This window comes from Pinus tabuliformis, chromosome 2_2 (genome assembly GCF_031772625.1).
Source record: "Pinus tabuliformis cultivar Carrire ecotype Pingquan chromosome 2_2, CPIR1, whole genome shotgun sequence".
NCBI lineage: Eukaryota > Viridiplantae > Streptophyta > Pinopsida > Pinales > Pinaceae > Pinus > Pinus tabuliformis.
Genome location: NC_142300.1, coordinates 269727462 through 269745176, shown reverse-complemented (window position 1 = coordinate 269745176; position 17715 = coordinate 269727462). Strand labels below are relative to the sequence as shown.

Sequence of the window (17715 nt, the reverse complement as noted above, 5' to 3'; positions counted from 1 at the left end):
ATACCATGTGCCTCTCATGGCAAGGATGATAGTGCATTCAAAGGGATAAAACAGTCAAAGTGCACATAAAAGGACTCCACCTTAAGGAATTTGGTAGAAAACAATACCATAGCATCGAAGAAAATTGAAATATCATTATCGCTTCTCCAAAAATTTGATCATCATGGGTATTTCTATTTCGACTTTGATTAGACACTCACATGAAATTATGTGTGGTTGGCCTGCTTTTAATGGCGCAATCTCCATGCAGGGATTCTTTCGGTCTGAGATCTTCAATTTCGTAGATCCATGGAATGATTTTGAGCTCAGAAATCTGGAATGTTTAAAGTGGATTTGTGTGTATTTGAGTTGAAAGGACTTCCATTGTATTTTTTTTCCCCGCTTGCATTCTTTCATGTTGGGATTTGTACAAGGGTCAAAAACCTCGAGTATTCTGAGTTTGTGTATGTTGTAGCTAAGAGGATATAATTGGATACACAAGGAGATATTTTTTCTGTGTTATACTCAATTATCATACCTTTGTGTTGCCTATTAATAGGTGCATTTAGAGTCGAACTTAATAAATGCATGACTACAGGAGAATAGGAATCCCGAGTTTTTTTTTTTCAACCAGCTTGGTAGTAATTCACTTGATCTTGTTATTGATGGTATTGAAATGGAAGGTGTTGCAGCGCTAAAGTAGCTAGTCAAATAGAGGTTCCAGATGGACAGAGTGACAGATCAAGAACTGATGGCCCATGCAGGTTAGTGTTGCGTAACGGTTGGAGGAAGAACGTTACTTAATTATTGTATGAAGAGAACATTTTTTTGTTTGAGGATGCAGAGGTGTGCATTATGATCAGGGACTAAATAGATCTAGATATTTGAACGTTGAAAGGGACACAATGACAGAAATAAATGGAAAATAGAAAAGATGACAGAACAAGCTAGAATCAGAGGTTGGCATAGATGGTAATGATATGTTGGAAGAGAAAGGAAATGTTATGGATATAATAGAATCTAAATAGGAAATGGTAACGCTTAAGATGATTTGGAACGTTACAAAGCCTGCAATGGTGAAAATTAAAACGTTGTTAGAAGAATCTCGTTCCAGAATGATAGAGATGTGTTATAGTCATCCTAACGTATAAATGAATAACAAACCATAAAGAGGAACTGATACATTGAAGAATAATGACAGTTGTGCACTTTAGACAATGCAGTGTGCAAAGAAGTGATGGCTTTGTTGGTTGTTCGTTTCACAATATCAGCTTTTGTGGTTTGTGGATAGGTTAAGTGTTGGAGGTACTACACACATAGGACCTTCATTACTGGCACATGCATACACTTAGTTAGAGCATGGGACTACATGCAAGATCCTTTTTGCATGATTTACTCCCTGATTTGCTCCTCCTTTCACTCTGCAACTAGCTAGTTCTTCTGCATGATTTACTCCCTGATTTTCTCCTCCTTTCACTCTGCAACTGGCTAGTTCTTCTGCATGATTTAATCCCTGATTTTCTCCTATTTTCACTTCGCAACTGGCTAGTTCTCTCCGGAACTTGCTGTAGGTGTTGAGTCCTCCCATTGATCACCACTATGATGCATTACCTTGGGATCTTCACCCAATAATTCTATATAATGAGCATTGTAACCTATTTTTTGAATCAATCATTCTTTTTGTTCTTTCGATTCTTTTATTGTTTTTTCTCTGCAAAGCTATGTGTTCAAACTTTACTAGCTAGATTTATCTGTGTAGGTTTTCTAACACATTTACATGCTATCAGAGCCCACAGGTTGCTAGATAAAAGTCGCACCAGTACTTTATGTTGCAGGTATTATAGCTTGGAGATCGAAGATCGACAGAAAAATGGAGTTTCCCAAAGCATCGATCTTAACACCGTACAACTATCATGAATGGAAGGAACAAATGGCTCGATACCTTCGTCAAAAAGGGTTGTACAAGATTACCATGGCTGCAGAAGTGGAACCCACTTCAGCCATAGAGAAATCCAAGTACCTCAACCACATGGATGAGGCCCACGGATCCATATGCATGTGCATCTCCCCAGAGTTGCAGTTTCATCTATCTGTCTGCAATACTCCCAATGAGATTTGGAAAAAGGTTGAAGAACTCTACGGGAAATGGGATGAGATGAAAGGACATCTGCTCGAAGTGGAGTTGCTCTTATTGGATCCACGGAACTATGACGTAATTCAAGACTTATTCACCAAATATAATGATCAATTGCTGCAACTCAAGGGTTGTGGAATTGACAAATCCAAGGAGGAGAGTCGCCAAGTTCTCTCTATTATGTCAAAGCTTGGACCAGAATACTCCATCTTTGTGTCTACATTTCATGTTATGAAACCAGCTCAAGAAAAGGATAGATCAACGCCTTAGAATTCAGCCTCTTTGAGGGGGCAACCACCTTTACATTACATAAATGAACAATTCTTGGATGATTCAAATGACAAAACCTCCTTTCTATATATAGGAGTATAAGGAGTCACAATATAACCCAGCCGACCTAACAATAATAATATAAAGCCACAAAAATAACAATAGATGGATTCTATGGGGCACAATAATAACAATATGGGGATAATAGGGGCACAACAATATTAATAAGGGGTACAACTACAATAGTAATGGGGTAATCACTAGTATTATAGGGACCCAACATGCCCCTCTCCTTCAAAAAAGTGTTGTCCTCAACGCTTGAGAAGTTCTGGATGCTTCTATATAAAATTATCATTCTCCCATGTGGATTATTCAGAGGATAATTTCTTCCACTTGATAAGATACTCCGAAATTGATCGATTTCATAGCTGTCGAGTTCTTGTTTCTGTGACTGCTTCCGGTTCCAATATAATTTTTCCTTCCTCGTCAAGTTCTAGAAATATTGTTTGAACTGGGAGCTTGTCGCCTATAACCTTCTTTAAACATGAAACATGGAAAACTGGGTGCAATCGAGAAGCTGCAGGAAGCTCCAATTTGTATGCCATAGTACCAATCTTTTGTAACACCTTGTATGGACCATAATACTTTGGTGATAATTTATTATCCTTCTTAGCTTGCTTGAGGGACATTTGCTTATATGGTTGTAGCCATAGGAATACCCAATCACCTACATCAAAACTTCTTTCGCTACGATGTTGATCTGCCTGTTGTTTCATTCTATTCTGTGCCAACACGAGGTTATCCTTTAAGTGTTGGAGGACTTGTTTTTGATGTTCGATGTGATGTTCCACTACTTGAATCTTAGAATTTTCTCTTAAATATGATGTGATGGATGGTGGATGATACCCATAAAGTGCCACAAATGGGGTCAATTTTGTTGCTGTATGGAAGGAAGTGTTATACCACCATTCAGCCAAAGGCAACCATTTGACCCATTGTGTCTGTTTATCAGATACAAAGCAACGAAGATATCCTTCCAAAGATTTGTTTACTATCTCAGTTTGCCCATCAGATTAAGGATGATAAGATGAGCTATGAGCTAACTCAGTACCAAGACAAGAAAATAATTCTGTCCAAAAATTTCCAGTGAAAATGGGATCTCTGTCACTTACAATAATCTTTGGGTTTCCATGTAGCTTTTGAATTGTTTCCATAAATGCAGTAGAAACTATACTGGCTTTAAATGGATGTGATACTGCACAAAAGTGTGCATATTTGGTAAGTCTGTCAACTACCACCATGATGACACTCTTTCCCTCAGACTTGGGTAAACCTGTGGTAAAATCCATTGAAACCTCCTCCCAACGTTGGCTTGGAATGGATAAAGGTTGTAATAGACCCGGTATCTTAATTGTTTCAACTTTATTTTGTTGGCAAACCAAACATTCCACCACAAAATTTTGAATATCTGATTTAAGGCCATCCCAAAAAAATTCCTTCTTAACCCTGTGGTAAGTTTTTAAAAATCCTGAGTGCCCTCCTAAGGGAGAAGTGTGCAATTCCATAAGAATCTTTTGTTTTAGCTGGGAATTCTTACAGAGGTATAAGCGATCTTTGTACCATAACGAATCATTTTGCTAGTTAAATGTATCAGACATACTAGAATCTTGTTGTAACTTTCGAATAAGTGCCCACACTTCTTCGTCATTCTTCCATTCCTCCCTTGCTTCGTTTATCCAATCTGGTTGGATAATAGAAATGGCGCACAACAATGCTTCCACATCCTCCTCCTTTCTTGAGAGTGCATCTGCCACCACATTTTGCTTCCTTTTTTTGTAGATGATTTCAAAGTCATAACCCAACATCTTTGTGACCCACTTTTGTTGCTCTTCAGAGGATAATCTTTGTTCTAAAAAGTATTTAAGGCTATCATGATCCGTTTTTACCTTGAAGTGTCTTCCCATTAGGTAGGGTCGCCATTTCTTAAGTGCATGGAGTATTGCCAACATTTCCTTCTCATAAATAGCTTTGTGTAAAAACTTTCCCTTGATTGGACGACTTTCAAAAGCAATGGGTCTTTCATCTTGCATTAAAACAGCACCAATTCCATTTCCTGAAGCATCACATTCCACAATAAAGGTTTTTGTGAAGTCCGGTGTAGCTAAGACCGGTGCTTGGCACATTGCCTCTTTAAGATGTTCGAATGCCTTTGTTGCTTCTGGAGTCCATGAAAATGCATCTTTCTTCAATAATGTTGTTAGAGGTGTTGCTATTCTCCCATAATTCTTAACAAACTTGCGATAATACCCTGTCAACCCGAAAAATCCTTGCAGATTCTTTATGGATGTGGGAATTTTCCATTCCTTAATGGCTTTAATTTTGCTAGGGTCTACCTTAACTCCTTCATGAGATACAATATGACCCAGATATTCCACCTCTTGTACTCCAAAGAAACATTTGGATCTTTTTGCATATAATTGTTTCTCCTCCAATAGTTGTAGCACCCTGTCAACATGTTGAACATGATCCTTCCAAGACTTGCTGTAGATTAGTATATCATCAAAAAATACTAACATAAATTTTCTAAGGAATGGTTTGAAAATTGAATTCATCAAACGTTGAAATGTTGAAGGTGCATTAGTAAGGCCAAAAGGCGTGACCAAAAATTCATAATGACCCTCATGAGTTCTAAATGTTGTTTTCGAAATGTCTTCAGTCTTCATTTTGATTTGATGATATCCTGAACGAAGATCCAACTTGGTGAAGTAAATTGATCCATGCAATTCATCCAGTAATTCATCAATGACAGGAATGGGGAACTTATCTTTAATAGTGAGCTTGTTGAGCTCCCTATAATTCGGACACATGCACCATGATCCATCCTTCTTGTGCACCAATACTACTGGAGCAGAGAAAGAACTTTGAATCGGTTGAATTATACCAGCCTCTAGCATTTCTGCAACCATACGTTCAATTTCACTCTTTTGGGCATAGGGATATCTGTATGGCCTGATGTTTGGAGGAACACTTCCTGGAATCAGATGAATAGCATGATCATGATCACGAATAGGTGGGAGACCTTTGGGAGTCTCAAATACCTTGGAATGATTGTCCAAGACTTTTTGGAGATCTGGAGAAATAGATGATTCCAATGTGGAAACATCTAGCGAACATAATTGTGCAATTACACCTCTTTGTTCCTTTTTTAAAAGCTTTGTCATACCGTTAGAGCTGATTATCTTTCCCGATTTCCCTTCAATACCCCTTAATTGAACTTCCTTTCCTTCCACAGAAAATTTCATGAAAAGTTCTTGAAAATTAAAAGCTATTGTACCCAAGGATTGTAGCCATTGGACTCCTAGTACAACATCAGCACCTCCCATTGGAATGGAAAGCATTGGGCTAGTCAATACATATTCTCCCATGGATAGCTTGATATTATGGCACTTTCCCGAGCAATTTATTGTTCCTCCATTTGCAACCATCACTTGACACTCTGGTGCTGGATATAAGAAGCAATTCAATTCTTTTGCTACCTTACAATGAATAAAATTGTGGGTACTTCCTGAATCAATCAACACTATTACCTTTTTCTTCTTGATTTGTCATTCTATCTTGATGGTTTGAGGAGTGGTAATTCCCGCCAATGCATTACAAGATATGGTTGGATTCATTTCTTCTTTATCTAGGCCTTGTTCCTAGAGTATATCCTCTTCTTTTGACCTTTCTTGCTCATTTTCTTCTTCCTCTTCACAATCTATGTAGAATAATTTCTTCTCAGCACACTTATGACCTTTAGTGTATTTGCTATCACAACTGTAACAAATCCCTTTTGCTCTTTTCTCTTCCAATTGTTGTGGTGTCAACCTTATAGGTTGTGGAAGACTAGGGACAACAACACTTCCATCTTTATAGTTGTGAGTGGTGTGCTTCCTGATTGCCATAATTTTGCTTTCCATTTTTCTTGCTAACCTGAATGCCTTCTCTAATGAATCAGGTTCCCAAAGTCGAACATCATGTTGGATATTATCCTTTAAAGTCCCTATGAACACATCAATCCTATGCTCCTCTGGAATATTTTTTACCCTTATGTTCAATTTTTGGAACTCCTCAATGTGCTCCATTATTGAACCCTTTTATTTGAGACTTATCAATTGGCTAAAAAAAGTGTTGCTTTTTGTATCCTCAAAATGTGTTGTCAATTCTTCCGTAAAAATTGCCCAAGTGATAATTTGTTTACGAGAGGAAAGCCATTGATACCATACAAACTGATTTGGTTCCAAATATAAAGTTGCAATACGTACCTTTTGTGTGTTTTGCACATTATTGAGATCAAAAATTGCTCCATCTGTAATATCCATGTTGAGGGATCCTTGCCATCAAACTTCCTCATATCGATTTTTGGAATATGGTGGGTCTTTGATCCAACATTAGGGTCTATGGAATCATGATTAACATTTCTTTTGTTCTCATCATGAGTTTCCTTTACTACCCTTTCACCATTAGTGACCATTTCTTGTAGCGACTTATTCATATTTATCTTCAATTCTTCCATGTTTGTCTTCAAATCTGTCTTCCAATCGTCCATCTTAGCTTCCATGCCATTCATCTTAGTTTCCACGCCCTTTATCTTAGATTCCATGCCATTTATCTTAGCTTCTGTTAGCTTTTGTGAGACTGACATTTGTTGCACTTGGTCTTGTAATTTTGATATATCATGTAGCATTTCTTCCTCTTCTTCATGAGTCATGCTACTGCTTTCAAGTTGCTTACTAAGTGTTTGTATTTTCTTTCCTCTGGGAATCAGTTACCAATAACAATGCTCTACTATGCCCTTTGAATTCCTTCAAAATAATTTTTCAACCAAGCTTAAGCAAAAATTTAAAAAAATCTACACACATTTTTTCACTTTATAGGAGCTCGATATTGCCTCTGATGTATCTTTGTAATTTCTGATCATCCAATTCTGAAATTGCGACCTGTAGTAGCCCTCTGTGTCCTCTTTCCAATGCCACCAGTCTGATCCCAATTGGATTCTCCAAGGAAGAGTTATGTCAAATCTCCCACAGTGACCTGATTATAGACTAGTTCAGTAGAGCGAACTTGTACGACGTGCCACGTGTCCCTGTTTCGACCTTTGGCTATGAAAAAGATATACAAGAAACTACAGTCCGTCCTCTTTCTGTAGCTTCTTACAAAAGTTCAATCCGATGCTCAGAGAGAAAGTTATGATGATTTTCCCCAGGTCACCTGTTTGGAACGTAATTCAGGAGTCTGCAAAAAGACCAACTTCCTCAGATCATATCTCCGCAAATATAGCCTGAAAAGCTCTGAAATTCAGACCCGAGATTCAGCGCGACGTCTTATCAAATGGGTTTTTTTTTAGCTTCTGAAACATCATAGAAAAAAATTTCTAGCGAAAATGCCACGATGACCTGTATGGAGCAGCGAAACCCTAGAATCCAAACCTCTAATACCAAATGTTATGAAACCAGCTCAAGAAAAAGATAGAAAAGATAGATCAACGCCTTAGAATTCAGCCTCTTTGAGGGGGCAACCTCCTTTACATTACATAAATGAACAATTCTTAGATGATTCAAATGACAAAAGCTCCTTTCTATATATAGGAGTACAAGGAGTCACAATATAACCCAGTCGACCTAACAATAATAATATAAAGCCACAAAAAAAACAATAGAGGGATGCTATGGGACACAGTAATAACAATATGGGGATAATAGGGGCACAACAATATTAATAAGGGGTACAACTACAATAGTAATGGGTAATCACTAGTATTATAGGGATCCAACATTTCATTCAGTAAGGCTCGCAACAGGTAAATCCTACACTATGCCTTCTCTCAAAGAGTTCATGGAGTCCCTCACTTTTGAGCAAGATAAACTCATTGGCATGGGGAAAATCAAACCTCCAAAGGCGCATGAACTTGCCGTGCATGATGGTAGCCACAATAAAAATCATAGATCTAGTTCAAATCAGAAAAATCAGCAGCAAAAAGATAAGGGAAAAGCGCATTCCCATCCAAAGAAGGAAGGGTACACCAAGCCCTTCAATGACTCCTCCGACTCTAGAAATGAGAAAGGGAAGAAAGGAGACAAATGCACCTACTGTCACTGAGGATTCCATGGAATCCTCCTACATGAAGAAACAAATTGACCAAATGGCAGAAATCCTTCAGAAGCACAACCTTGGGGACCACATCCCTCAGGGTGCCAAGAAGAAAACTGAGGATCCGTCACATGGGAAAGGTAACAATTTTCATGCTTTAGTTGCAATTAACTCTTCCCCTAATGCATGGATTATAGATTTTGGTGCATCACATTATATCGCTGTTGCAAAGGAAGTTTATTCCTCTTTGGATGCATGCAAAGGACCTCTCATCCTCATGGGAAATGACTCACCCATTGAGGTCACCGGAAAAGGTAGAGTGGAACTTTTACATGGAAGCTTTGAAGATGTGCTTCATGTTCCAAAACTTTCGGTAAACCTGCTTTCAGTTTATTAGATCACTCACTCCGGCACCGAAAAGAGAGTGGAATTCACTCCAGATGCAGTAAACATATATAACCTACATAGCAGCTCCAAAATTGCAACCGGTGAGGTAAACAATGGAGCTAGACTGTATACATTTTCTGAATTTATTGAATCTTAATCCTCCTTATTGCTTACACATGCTGATGATAGTAGTAGGCTTTGGCATGAGAGGTTTGGTCACTTAAATTATAGGTATATGCAGTAGCTAAGCAAGCATGAGATGGTGGAAGGCTTGCCAAATATCAGTTTCTCCAAAGGAGTTTTTGAAGGGTGTGTCCTTGGAAAACATCCTAGAGAAAAGTTTTACACCGGCAAGACTCACAGATCATCCTCTCCTCTAGATCTGATCCATAGTGATCTCATGGGGCCTTTTCTTCATCCTTCCATCAACAAAGCAAGGTATGTGCTTACATTTATTGATGATTTCTCACAGTATACTTGGGTGTATCTTCTCAGGGCTAAATCTGAATTTTTTGCGCACTTTGAAGATTTCAAAGCACTAGTTGAGACACAGTCAGAGAGAAAGATCAAAGCCCTCCATATAGACAATGGGGGGGAATATGTTAACAAAACACTTTAGAACCTTTGCCTTGAGTCTGGCATACAATTGGAGCACACAGTTCCATACACTCCGTAGCAGAACGGAATTACTGAGAGAAAGAACCGATCTCTCAAAGAGATGGCTTCCTGCATGTTGCATGCTAAGTCACTACCTCATAAGCTATGGGCTGAAGCACTTAATTGTGCTAACTACATCCAGAACAAATCTCCTCATAGGTCTGTCAAGGATCAGACCCCCTTTGAGGCTTGGAGTGGCACTAAACCGGAGGTCACCCACTTCCGTGTTTTCAACTCCCGAGCATGGGCCAGGATCCCCTCTGAAAAGAGGAAAGCTCTTGATCCACAGAGCATTGAGTGCATCTTTGTTGGATACCCTGATGGTGTGAAGGGATACCGACTCCTGATTTCCTCTACGGACAAGCTCATCATTGAGTGAAGTGTCAATTTGAGGAAAGTCTCTCACATGTACCTCAATTGCCGCACGCAGACACCTTTTATCTACCTCATGTCTGAGATGATGACTCAATACACTCAGATGCAAATACAGAGCATGAAGATGCCGAGGTAGAGCATGCAGATGCAAAGACAAAGTCTTCATATACAAATCCAATGCATGCATATAATGATCCACATCCAAGCCCAAATCGGGCTTCCAACAGTGAATCAACTTCCCCTATCATAAATCAGAGAACAAGGAGCTTAAGTGAGATATATGCACAAGACCACCCAGCTGCTAGAAATGGTCTTGTGGGGGATAATTCTGATCCACAGAGGACTAGCTCAAAGTTTATTGAGCCTCCTCTTACCCTCACTACCACTAAACCAATGCCATCCTGTCATTGTCATTTGGTTCAGTCTTCTGATCTGCAGTCTTATGCTGAGGCTGATGGGCATCCCTCTTGGGAATCTGCCATGGAGGAGGAGTATAGCTCCCTCCTCGAGAACCAGACCTCGGATCTGGTGCTCCTTCCTTCAAGAAGGAAACTTGTCTGATGCAAATGGGTCTACAGGACCAAGAGTGTTGCAGATGGGCAAATCACGAGACAGAAAGCTAGGCTAGTAGCCAAAGGCTTCTAGCAAGTGCATGGCATTGATTATGATGAGACCCTTGCTCCAATAACAAATATGGATTCCATACGCCTTTCACTTGCCATTGCAGCTGCCTAGGGGTGGGAAGTACATCAGATGGATGTGAAGAATGTCTTTCTTCACGGAGACCTATCTGAGGAGATCTACATGGAGCAGCCACATGGTTTCATTCAGAATTCATCTTTGGTTTGCAGACTCAAGAAGTCTCTCTACGGCCTTAAGCAGGTCCCGAGAGCTTGGTATGCGAAGTTGGATTCTTTTCTCTTATCACAAAACTTCGAAAGATGTAAGTCTGATCCAACTGTTTACATGCTTAGGACACATGATTCTCTTCTTATCTTACTTTTGTATGTGGATGATCTCCTGATCACCGGCAACTCGGCTTCAGCCATTGCTACAATCAAGAGGGCCTTGCATGATAGGTTCTTGATGACGGAGATGGGTCCATTACACTTCTTTCTTGGTCTTGAGATCAGCCAGGATGCCACAGGCATCAAACTCTCTCAAGTTAAGTATGCACGGGATCTCCTCGAGAGATTTCACATGACTGAATGCAAGCCAGGACCGACTCCTTTTCTGTCTGGGGTCCACCTTGAGGATGAAGGTGACACTCCATCAGTTGACAGTACTCTCTACCGACAGCTAGTGGGGAACTTATTGTACTTCACCCACTCTAGACCAGATCTTTCATATGCAATAGGGGCATTTTCCAGATACATGTTGGAGCCGCATGAGCTACATTAGAATGCTACCAAGTGCATCCTCCGATATGTGCAGGGCACCATCACCTTCGGGATTCACTATGCAACATGCACTGCATTGAATCTCCTTGGCTTCACAGATTCTGATTGGGCGGGTGACAGCATTGATCACAAGTCCACCTTCGAATATTCACTCAGTCTAGGGTCTAGCCCTATTTATTGGTTGAGCAAGAAGCAGGTTGCTTTTGCTCTCTCTTCAGCTGAGACCGAGTACAGAGGAGTAGTCAACATCACCATTCAGGCTCTGTGGCTACAACACTTCCTCACTGAGTTGGGCATCCAGTTCCACTAGCCCACTATCATCTGGTGTGACAATCAGAGCACTCCCAAATTTTGCAGGGATCCAGTACAGCAGCAGCGGACGAAGCACGTAGAGATCCATATGCACTGCATCAAAAACTTAGTACATGACTAGGTCATTGATTTGCAGTTCTGTTCTTCAGCAGAACATACTGCAGACATCTTCACCAAGACATTCACTGAGTAGAAGTTTCACTCTTTGCACGATCGTCTTGGAGTGAAGGACACAGTTGCTTAGCAACTGTCTTTTCTTCCTCTTTTCTTTTGATTACATTGTATTTTTTTTTGGGGGGGGAGGGGTTTCCCACGAGGTTTTCCCTCTTTCCTCAATTTTAGTACAAGTTGCATTGTATTTTGAATGACCTTTGGCCTTAGTTGCTAGAGCCCATTTTCTATTTTTTCCCATAGTGGTGTTCAGGGGGGGTGTTGGAGGTACTACACACCTAGGACCTTCATTACTGGCACATGCGGACACTTAGTTAGAGCATGGGACTACATGCAAGATCCTTTCTACATGATTTACTCCCTGATTTGCTCCTCCTTTCACTCCACAACTGGCTAGTTCTTCTGCATGATTTACTCCCTGATTTTCTCCTCCTTTCACTCTACAATTGGCTAGTTCTTCTGCATGATTTACTCCCTGATTTGCTTCTCCTTTCACTCCGCAACTGGCTAATTCTCTCCGGAACTTGCTGTAGGTGTTGAGTCCTCTCATTGATCACCACTATGGCACATTACCTTGGGATCTTCACCCAGTAATGCTATATCATGAGCATTGTAACCTATTTTTTGAATCAATCATTCTTTTTGTTTTTTTTATTCTTCTAGTGTTTTTGCTATGCAAAGCTGTGTGTTCAACCTTTACTAGCTAGATTCATCTATGCATGTTTTATAACACAGTTACATTAAGCAGGTGCTTTGAGGAGAATGAAAACAACATGTTGTATTTATATGATTACAATTGGTTTTTTTCAATTAATGGATTGATGGGGCCCATAATGTTGTGTTGAGTTACTATATGCATTGACGACATTTTATTATTGTTGAAATACAATGTTATGGATATGAAGCAATGAGCATAGGTGGAAGCTTTGTTGACTGTTTGTAGCAGTTGATCATCATAACAAATTTTCATGATCAAAATGTGTCGACGATACGATAGAAGGACTACAATATTCTCTCCTGAAGGTCGATTATACTAGATTGATTATGCCACGGAATCTATTGACAATGCTTGAGAAATAGTTGGAATTTTGGAAAAATATGGGGCTATACTAGCAGGGGAGAAATGGGTTACTTCCCAGCCTCTTCAAACCTCCAAATCCATAGAGAAAATGTACAAGGTGATGGTGATGTTGTTGGAATCGTGGTAGACACAGTCATGTTTATTAACACTACCAGAGTTCAGGCACAGACCTTTGTGTACCAAGAGCCCATACATGTTTAACGGTTGGTTCAATTCCTCCGTGATACAAAGAAGGGGTACACGCAATTTGGAGGGCTTCAGTATATCATTGTTTCCTTTACGTTTTTAATATGGTATAAGAATCATGGGTTCCACCTTTGTATGAGTGACCCGGTTCGAAAATATTAGGATTAAAGGCTATAGAGATTGGTGCAAATAATCCAGTTGTGCAGACTATGTTGAGACAAGAATACAAGGATGAGGTTGTTGAGTGTGCACTGAGGGTGATCAGCGAGATATTAGAGATTATTGTTATCTCTCCCGAGCAGTTAGACCTAGCTGATTTTTTTTTGTTTCCTTATGAAGAAGTGAAGTACTAGGTTTACTTGCTCAAGTCTTTGTCTTACTACTAGAGAAATTGAATCTCGCTCATCCAGCAGTAGCGTCTACTTAATTCAATTTGCAGTAGTATTCATTTTGTTTGTCAGTGTACAGCTGAACATTATCACATGGTTTATATGCAGCGTCCAATGAATACATACATATAGCATTATAGATGAGTTGTAAAGTAAATCAGGAAAATGGTATGAGAATGGTGAATTCGCTGCATTTTTGCCGCGTTTTTTTCTCGAGGAAGTAACGCAGCAAATTTGTTACGCTTCTACACAGTCATCAATTTAACCCTTCAATTCGACTCCAGACCTCTTGAAATCGGCTTATATGAATACATACATCACTCGATGATAATGGATAGATTCAAACTTTGAGGTTTTCGTGGAGAAGACAAGGGTAGAAATCAAACTTTGAAATGCATTGTCTCCAGAGGGATCACAACTTTCTATATCCCATATCAATATACTATTCACATTGTACATAGTGAGGACAAGATATGTCAGTAACAAATATTATAACTGCCAGAACCTTATGCCTATCAAGATTGCAGGAGGAGCATGATTCATGATGGTCAGGATTTTCGTATAAATGTAACTAGATTATAATATTTTTATAGGAGACAGACGACATTGCAGGGAAAATGTAGGACAATTTTTTGTTGTTAGATAGAGTGGACAGGGCCTAGAAATCATACCAGCCATTGCATGGGAATCAAATGAACTGGTGAACCGGAATCTTTGCATGAATAAAATTAAAGAGATTCCAAATGGACTTTCATTATGTAATTTACTTTAAACATTGTTTTTGTTAAATAATAAGATTGAAGAGTGGCTCGGTGTAGTGTTTACATCCCTTTCAGATCTCCGATTTCTAAATCTCAACAAAATCCAACTGGTCTTTCAAAGAACCTAAATGCAATATAGGGTTCATCAACACTTTCAAGTCACAAAATTCCATCCATTATGCAATAAGGAGAAACGTTATTGGAATGACAAATGCAGTGAGCGTGAATCTGATATGATTCATATTATTGATTTAAATTAAAGATTAGCATCAAAGGAACAATGTCCAGAATATAAACTAAATCCTAAATTTAGATGTGAACATTCAAGGAGGAACTAAATTGTTGATAGGATTCACAACCCCTTGCCATTGATTTCAAAGGGGGAGGTAAGTGGAGGAGAGGAGAAGTGTTTTCTCAGAACAAAAGGGGGAGAAACAAAGTTTTTTCATCAATGCCAAAGGGGGAGGTTGATGGAATTAGTGTCATTGATGGCAACGGAGAAACAAAGTAGCAGCAAGGCAAGGAGAAGTAGCAAGGTATGTAGGAGAAAGGAACATAGGAGCATCAAGGCAAAGGAGTAGCAGCAAGGTATGCAGGAGCAAGGAACATAAGAGCAGCAAGGAAAAGGAGCAACAACAAGGCAATGCAAAGGTAAAGGAACAACAAGGAAACAAGAACAGCAAGGGATGTAGGATCATTGAAGGTATGCAGTAGTAGCAAAACAAAGGAGCAACAACAAGTGGGTGATATGGCATGGTGGTACGTTGGCATGTTTGCATGTCATGATATATTCACATGTTGATGGCTTGATGCTTGTGTTGATGGCTTTGATAAGTCATGATGAGTTGATGTAAGTAAAAGCATAAAGGAGTTGTGATATGCTTGGATAATGTTGCAGATATTGTTTAATGAAGAATTTGTGGTGACACTAATTTGTTGTTGAGCTGAATTGTTGTGATGCAAGGCAAGACTCCATTACAGCAAAGGCAAGACTCCATGACAGCAAAAGCAAGACTTCATGATAGAAAAGGAAAAACTCCATGAAATTAAACACAAGAAAAGGCTCAAGGTTATCGAGGCAATGGCATGAAGAAAAGATGGCTTTGATCATATTGATGACTTTGGAGAGTGAATGTTGCATACATGTGCTTGCATTGCTTTCATATGTTTTGTGCATATTGTTTGCATTAGAGAGTGCTTGCACTATGTGCATGAGTTGTAATCTTATCATGTTACTTTTTTCCCTATGTTGATATTGGTGTACCTAATCTTTATAGATGGTTGAAATAATATGTGGTGGAGAATTTATTTATGTTCTAATATTCAAAATATGAAGATCTTGGAAATGAATGAGTGGAAGGCAAAGAGTCAAAGCCTATTCACTTCATATTCTTATGAGGAATATAAACAACCAGGAAAATTTCTTTATAAAAGATGTGGTTTTGGAAGGTAGCTAGTAGTTAGAGAGTTGGAGAATGTGTGAGAGTTGACTGAGGTGTTATGATTTAGTTACTTGGCACATATGAATTTTATGTGAAGCTGATTTGAAGGAAAGAAGAGGTAGAAATGAAGATGGGGATATGCAAAATTTATGACCAGGTAAACTATCACATTGTTTTTTCTTGTTTGCATTAGGGGATTGCAGTCTCCTTTGAAGTTGTGGCTTGATAAACATCCAGTTGGAGCTGGTTTAGGTAGGTGCCTCTTATGGGTTGTATCCTGTAGAAAACATATGGGAGGTTGAGCTTTCTTGCATGTTGTAGCTTGCGGAAAAATTGAGGTAGTAGCCTCTTGTAGGCTAGAGCCTACATAAAATCAGATGTAATAAGGAGTAGGAGCTTTCCTTTGAATCACAATAATAATAAAATCATGGTTTTCTCCCTTTATGGGCTTCCACTTGTATCTGGTGTCAATATGTGTTGTTATTATGTGATGGTGTGATGTTTTAGCTTGCTTATTACTTATTGTTCACATGTTCAATCTGTTGGTCATTATTTATTAAGCTGCTAATGTAATGTTTCAGTTAATGAGTTTAATGAAAATAATTTTAATATCCATGAATGGACTAAACCGATTTATTCAAAGTGTAGATTTGGAATTAGATTAATCACTCTGACATAATGATGTTCTTCCTCCAACTTAGCCTAATCTAGATATCTCTCAAGAATTTCCATCAGACGAACTAGAAGATGAAGAATTTGATGAAGTTAACATAGAAGAACATGAGCCTATGCAAGCTAAGACTCCATCTATGTATGTGCAGAAAAATAATCAAGATAATTAGATTTTGTGGAATAAAGATTTAAAGGTTCAAACTAGAATAAACCTTGCAAATACATCTCCCCAAGAAGACGTGTCTTTTTTTCCTTATTAGAGCCAAAAAAAATTCTCAAGCCAACAAGGATGAACACTGGATCAAGGCCATAGATGAAGAATTGGTTAAGATTGAAAAGAATCTAACTTGGAAATATGTTCCAAGACAAAAGGAAAAAAATGTAATTCGTACCAAGTGGGAGTACAAGAACAAGAAATAAAGCGAGACTTGTTTGCAAAGGATGTGCGCAAGTGGAAGGAATTGACTTTGGTGAAACATTTTCTCTTGTAGCACATACAAAGGCCATCAAGATGTTTTTGGCTTTTTCTTGCTTCAAAGGGTTCAAGATATATCAAATGGATGTGAAGTCAACATTCCTAAATGGTGAACTCAAGGAAGAAGTATATGTAGAAAAACCAGAATGATTTTAATTAATAGAATACAAATATATTGTATGTAAACTAAAGAATGCACTGTATGGTTTGAAGCAGGCCCCTAGGGCATGGTATTCTAAGTTGGATGCTTATCTTCATCAACAAGGTTTCAATAGGGGCTCAAATGATAGAAATCTCTACATCAAGAATGGAGGTAATATGTGCATTCTTGCAGTCTATGTAAATGGTATTATCTTTGGGAGTAATGATGAATCCATGAACAAGAAATTTACAATCAGTATGCAAATAGAATTCTAGATATCCATGCTAAGGGAATTATCCTTCTTTCCTGGTATGCAATTCAAACAATTAAACTTTGGCACTTTCATATCTCAAACAAAATATCTTAAATAAATGTTTAAATAGTTTGGAATTGAAACTTGTGCCCAGTAAACACTCCTATGGTAACAAGTCGCAAATTAAGCAAAAATGATAATTTTCCAGAAGTAGATCAAACCATGTATAGATCCATGATCAAAAGTATTTTTTATTTAACAACTTCAAGACCTCATATTATGCAGGTTGTGGCATTACTAGGAATATGTAAATCATCTCCTAAAGAATCTCATTTAAATGCAGTTAAAAGAATATTTAGATACCTTCAAGGTACTGCAAATAATGACATATGGTATCCACAAGGAACTAATATTACTCTTAAATATTATACTAATGAATATTTGGAAGGAAGTGTGGATGAAAAGAAAAGCACCAGTGGGGGAGCATTTTTCATTGGAAA

At 38.6% G+C, this 17715-nt stretch overlaps 1 pseudogene; it reads left to right on the top strand.

Annotated features, from left to right (window-relative positions):
- Positions 1–12791: 12791 nt before the first annotated feature.
- LOC149192346 (proteasome subunit alpha type-4-A-like) lies at positions 12792–13508 on the top strand (annotated as a pseudogene).
- The last annotated feature ends 4207 nt before the right edge of the window (positions 13509–17715 follow it).